A 6,670-nucleotide genomic window follows, 5' to 3' on the forward strand; every position below is an offset into this window, starting at 1 on the left:
GTATTCCTAAATATGAACAGGTAACAAAGGATCAGGGACATTTAAGGAAAATTACCAGCATGAGAGAAAAGCACCAAGATGAAAACACAATGATTAATTCTGGAAGGAAGAGAGATAATTCAGTGAATGAAACAGAACTTTATTAGTGTCCATCAGTTTCCTATTGCTTCTATTGCAAATTACCACAAACTTAGTGGCTTCAAATATACAAATTTATTACCCCTGGGGATCAGAAGTCTGGAATAGTTCTCACTGGGCTAAAATCAAGGTGTTGGCTGGGCTCTTTCCTTCCTGGAAGTTCTAGGGGAGAATCCGTTTTCTTGCTTTTTCCACTTCTAGAGGCTGCCTGCATTCCTTGGCTCATGACCCCTTCCTCCATCTTCAAAGCCAGCAGTGGCTGGTTGAGTCTTTCTCATACTGAAGTCTCTCTGGTTTTGACCCTCTTCCCCATTTAAGGATCCATGTGATTACATCAGACCCACCTGGATAATTCAGGATATTCTGATCTTAAGGTCAGCTGACTAGCAACCTTAATTTCATCTGCAACAGTAATTCCCTCTTGCCATGGAACCTAAAATATTCGCGGGTTCTGAAGATTAGGATTTGGACGTCTTTGTGGGGGAGGCATTATTCTGCCTACCACAGTTCCTAGGGAATTTTGAGAAGTAACACAATTCTATGAAAATAGGAAGTAGACTGTTTTTTCTTAATTTGGTAGCATTTATATGTTGGCAGAATCTCAAACATATTAGGTGCTCAATAAACAATTGTTTGTTGGGTGGTTGGAGGAGAGAGAGAGAAGACAGTAATAACTTGACCCTGTGAAGTTTGCAGGTCCTGGTAACATGGATAAATATTTAGAAGCATGTGTAGAAGCATCCCTGGAGACATCCTGTGAATGAGGGGCCATGGAGCAGGATCTTGCTTTCAGATAGTTGCTTACCAGATGATATTCTAGGAAGGACATGGAAGATACCTCAGGGAGTTTGAAGTGTGTGACTGATACTATTTGGGAAGGAGGTGGAACATCTAGAACCATAACTTATATTTTTTGTGGTCTGGGTCAGACATGCTTTATGCAGTACCTAAGTTAACTAATGTTGATGAGGGTGTTAAAAAAAGTTTTGTTTATACTTTGTTATAGGTGTAGATGATGACGTGGGCTGAAAGAAGCAAGTTCAAGGCCTCAAATCAACAACTGGCCTGTGGGGTTAGGAAAGGCTGGAGTGCCTATGGAAATTAGCTTAAAAGCGTTTTCAAAGTTTGTTTCACAGTACAGGCAACAGGGTAGAATCTCCATAGGAGGACTTTCTTTTCTATATTTCCTCAAGATAAAAACTATTTTTCCCTCTGGTCTGAACAAGATGCGATGTTAGTTTATGATGCAGTGATTTTACGGTGGATGTCTGCTTTCTTTCTTGTAAAATTCCATGAACCTTAAAATAAATTCTTTTTTTTTAGTGTTCTTCATATATATGTAAACAAAATGTTCTACTGAATCTAAACAACCAGAGCTTTAAATTTTGAATAACTATGGGAAAATTGAGCATCGGAGACTCAAGGAAAAACATGCAAACTCTAGTGTGGTTCCCTACTCCCAAAGCTCGCTTTAAAGATAAGCCATTCTATTGAGACTCTTGCAGGAGCTGGGGCAGAAAACTGCACTTAAAAACCCACTGGGATTTTTTTTGTTTGCTTCAGGATGAATAACACTGACATGCAGAGAAGATATTTTTTGAATTATCTCAAGAATAAGAGCCTTGGTTTTATGAGCAGGGAGTTGCAGTATGTTTTGTGTCATGAATAATCCTACATGACATGGTCCATGACCCTTTAACGTTCTGGAACACAGGAAAACTTGTAAGTCTTAAAGTAAACACATAGCAGCATTTTGTTACTTTTTGTTCAGATTTGAAGTATTATACTTTAGACTCTGTATTATATACAGGATTTTAAATGTGGTTTTATATTTAGGCTTCAGGAATATTGTGGGAAATAAGACTTGATGGTCTGTTCATAATGACATATATCTATACATATATATTTTCATAATAAACTTTTTATCTTGGAATAATTTTAGGTTTGCAGAAAAGTTACCAAGGTAGTATAGAGTCCTATATACTCCTCCCTTGGCTTCAGTTTCCCCTCATATTATTATCTTAAGTTACTGTGGTACATTTGTCAAAACTAAGTAACCAACGTTGCTATGTTCCTATTGATTAAACTCCAGACTGTATTTAGATTTCCTCAGTTTTCCCCAAATATCCTATTTCTGTTCCAGGTTCTCATCTGGGTTACCACGTTGCATTTAGTTGTCATGTCTCCTTGGGCTCCTCTGTTCTGTGATAGTTTCCCTTTTCTTGTTTTTCGTTATCTTGACAGTTTTGAGAGTATTGGTCAGATATTTTATAGAATGTTCCTCAATTTCGGTTTGTCTGATGTTTTTCTCCTGATCAGACTGAGTTAGGGGTTTGGGGGCAGAAAACCACAGAGGGGAAATGCCCTTTGCATCACAAAGTAGCAGAGGTTACGTGATGTCTACGTGACATCGTGGGTGGTGTTAACTTGATCACTTGGTTAAGATCATGCTTACCAGGCGTCTATACTGTAAAGTTACTATTTTCTCCTTTCTTTGGAAGTGAGTCACTAAGTCCAGCCCACACTCCATGGAGTGGAGGGATTAAGATCCACCACCTGGAGGAGGATGTATCTACATATATTATTTGGAATTCAAAATCATATTTTGATAGTGTTTTTAATCTAAAGACTTTACTCACAGTGGACTTGTATTCTGTGTGTGTGAAGAAAGGAAATACTGTACACAAAGGCTTTGGTACAAGCTTTTTCTTATTGTCTCTGTTCTGAGTAAAGAGCACGTGTCCAATGCCATGTTGACACTCTTGAATCTTTTGTCTAAAACACCCAACCATATTGACCTATGCAGGACTCTGACAGAAGTAAGTGGAGATTTAAAAATTCTTTTGAATGGATTTTCATCTTCAGATGAAGTGAAGCTGAATTCTAAATATAGAATACAAGAAACTCATTGATTTTAAATCAAAGTTAGAGTACGCCAAACACCGCATAGCTATACAATTATATGTCTTGGTTTCAACTGTGTCTTCCCTCAGTGGCCAGCTGACAAATAGGTTTCTATCATGATTCGCATCATTGCCTCCTCTCATGGACCTTAGCATACATCCCTAGAGTGATGTTAGGGGTTGAATTATGTCCCTCCAAAATTCGTATGTTGAAACCCTCACCCCAGTACTCCAGAATGTTACCTTATTTGGAAATAGAGTCTTTGCAGATGTATTTAGTGAGATGAGGCCATTAGGGTGGGCCTTAATTCTATATGACTGGTGTCCTTATAAAAAGGGGCAATTTGATCACAGAGGTGCACATACAGAACACTATGTGAAGATTAAGGCAGAGATTGAAACAATGCTTCTACAAGCCAACACCACCAAAGACTGCCAGCAAACACCAGAAGTTGAGTGAAAGGTATGCAACAGATTCTTTCTCACAGAGCCCAGAAGGAACCAAGCATGCCAACACCTTGATCTTGGAATTCTAGCCTCCAGAACTGTGAGATAATAAATTTCCATTGTTTTAGCCACCCAGTTTTTCATACTTTATTACATCAATCCTAGCCAACTAATACAGTAAATAACCAAAGTTGGACTGAGCAACTTAGCTTTTGTGGCTCAAATCTTTATTAGTTATATAGCTTCATCTTGGTCATAGACCCCAGAAGGAACCTGCAACTTCTCATTTACTATAAGCCCTTCACAACTAGACACTTGTACTAACTGTTCATTTATGATTTTTCCATGGGTGGATCATATTGAAATTTGTATTATTTCTGACCGCATATACGGTCTTTGCCTTCCAAAGTCTCCTTCCACGCTTGACAGCTTTCTATCTACTGAAACTATTGTGTTGATAAACCAATGCTGGCTTTGGTATTCAAATTCCTACCACTTCATAGTGGTTGAACCAATGGTTGAAGCATTCAGCTTTGCCTGATTTGGTCATAGGTGAGGTGAGCTGCATTGTTTTTTCTGATAAAGCAGTATTACTTTCCAGGGTGGAATGAAATGTAGTTGTTCATTTAGCAGTTGAGTTGAAAAGGTTTGTGCATTTTCCATCTGAATGAAACCCGAGCTATTCCCCCAGTCAACCAGGACTGCATTAACCAGGGCTCCACCGACCACCTGCGGCCCCAGCAGGGTGAGGATGTGAATAGCTCCATGCAGCTGTGCCTGGCACCTAGCAGGCTATGACAAATGTTTCTCAACTCATTCTCTCAACTCAGAATATATTCACTTTCTATGAAAGAACTAATTACTTAAGTGATGGACTGGGAGTGGAGAAAAGAGGTGGTGGGTGATTACACTCATTAAAGGAATTTGAAAATTAACTCCTTGAAAGGTACTATCACATAATACTACTGCTCCAGAATAGTTCAACTTATTTCTCAGGCATGCCTGGTGATAATCTAGGGAAACAGGACCGACTAAGTATCATTATGTCTATTAAGCATTTAACGGAACTGAAATGTGGAAATGAATGAACAACTCATAGATGCACCTACCCCTCCCCTACTCTAAAGTTTAATTCAAGTGTAATTGAAACTAACATTTCCCTAGGAAGGTAGCTTGGGCATTTGAATAGGCAAATGAAGACTTGATACTTTTGTCTATTTTTAACAAACTGTTGTCAACTACAATTTTGGTAGCTTGAGCTTTGGGGAGGGTGAAACAGGCTGCCACAGACCTCAGCTTTTCTTCCTTTAAAGGAAGAAATACAAGGATGGGTAAGATGTTGCTCCCAACTATGGAGGGTGAACATGGCCTGGTTCCGACGTGAGAAACCGTTGGAGAATATACTTTGTGAACATCACTGGTTAGTCAAGGGTTACCAGCTAGGAGATGAGATGCAGCTTTCAGGTTTGGGTAACATATATTCTGATGAATTCACTTCTTATATTTCATATTAGGCTTTTCATTTTTGGAGCAAAAATTCTAACTCATCTCCAAATATGCCTCTTCCAACTCATTTTGTAGTTAGTATATTTTAAAGGAAAGAATCTCCTGCTCTGATTTCTCCAGTTGTCAATGCCTTATCTCCTACCTGGAAATTACTGCAGAGTCTGGTCATCTGGAGGGCAGTTTCGGGGCAATCTGCCATTCTCAGAGTGGCACCAAACCTTAAATTGTGAGGTGTCGAGGGAGGAGAAGAAAACATTTCCAACAGCAAAATGAGCTAGGATAAATAAAAAAAAAAGAGCCGGAGACCTAAGTGTCTCAATGTAGTGAAATTGTCACTTATCTGAGCAGAATCAAACAGCACACTCTTCCGCTGGAGCCAGCCTGAGAGCTGAAAGAACAGGAGAAGGGCAGGGAAGGAAGCTTAGAGGAAAGAAGAGAAGTAGAAGAAAATAAAGCAGTACAAAATAAAATAAAATAAGGGAAGCATAGCCTGGTGGAAAGGTACGGGAGTGGTGACTAGCCCACAGAGGTAATGGTTGACCCAGGCTCTCAGTGAATGGCAGACCATGATGGCGGAGAAGGGCTGTTGCCAGCTCTGGGTGGAAGAAAACCTGAACCACTTTGCTGTGTAGAAACTCAGCATCCTGTGTGTCTTGGCTCATCAGGAGCTGATTATATTACATGATAACATAGTTGCTTGTAATTATGATCTTCAGCTATCAGGAAAAGTTTGAATTACGCTGTGTATGTTACTAAAGAAGGAAAAGAAGTTTATAATAAATGAAGTGTTTAATTTAAAAGAAAAGTTTGAGTGAAAGCATTAAATTTAGGTATCTGTGAACGTGTTATATAGAACCATTGATTCCTTGAAATGTTGGAAAAGTGATGTGGAAATTATCTTGTACCTTATCATTGGGATAAAAAGATGGGAAATTAACTTTCAAAGAAAAAACATCATTGCATTGAAATTATTACCAGTGCAATGGGGGCAATTTGTGAGACATCCATGCTGAAGAATGAAAGGAATAAAAATAAAGATGGCCTGAAACACACACTCACACACACTTGATCAATGCTCTCCTGTTTCATTTTGTTCTTCCCCCTCTCTTGCCTTTGTACGGAAAGGACCGTATTTGCTACTCTTCCTGTTTCAGGATTTCTAAGTATGAAACATACCCAGAAGGTGGACGTGCGAGTAGGAGAAAAGTCAGTTTGCGTAATGAAAACTCTTACAGAATGCGGGTTCCGAGAAAGCTCTTTTATCTGATACACCTCACCATGTGATGCATCCCACTCCCTCCCCACCCTCATTTCAATTTGGCTTTAAGCACACATTTCTAGGGCTTTCTCTGCTCATGTATTATTGACAAGCAGTCTCTTTCTCCACCCCCATGGGGCACCGCATGAATCCTGCTGTGAGCTAGCACTTTAGCAAGGGGAAATTAGCGACTACGAGGCTGTTATTTCGTCATCCCAGCAAGCAGAACCAATGCCTCCCTACCTGTTGTTTACTAACTACATGCATAGCAACAAAATATCATTAGAACAGGAAGTCCAGGATCTTGAGGTCAAAGTCCTCTCATCTCTGGTCCCCTTGGAAGCAGAGATTGCTGAGCCCCAGAAGATGGTTTTGAAGGAGGCAGAAGGGAAAGTTGGAGTGGAACAGGCCATTGCAA

This window comes from Ceratotherium simum, chromosome 18 (assembly GCF_057802395.1).
Source record: "Ceratotherium simum simum isolate JZ-2026a chromosome 18, ASM5780239v1, whole genome shotgun sequence".
Lineage (NCBI taxonomy): Eukaryota > Metazoa > Chordata > Mammalia > Perissodactyla > Rhinocerotidae > Ceratotherium > Ceratotherium simum.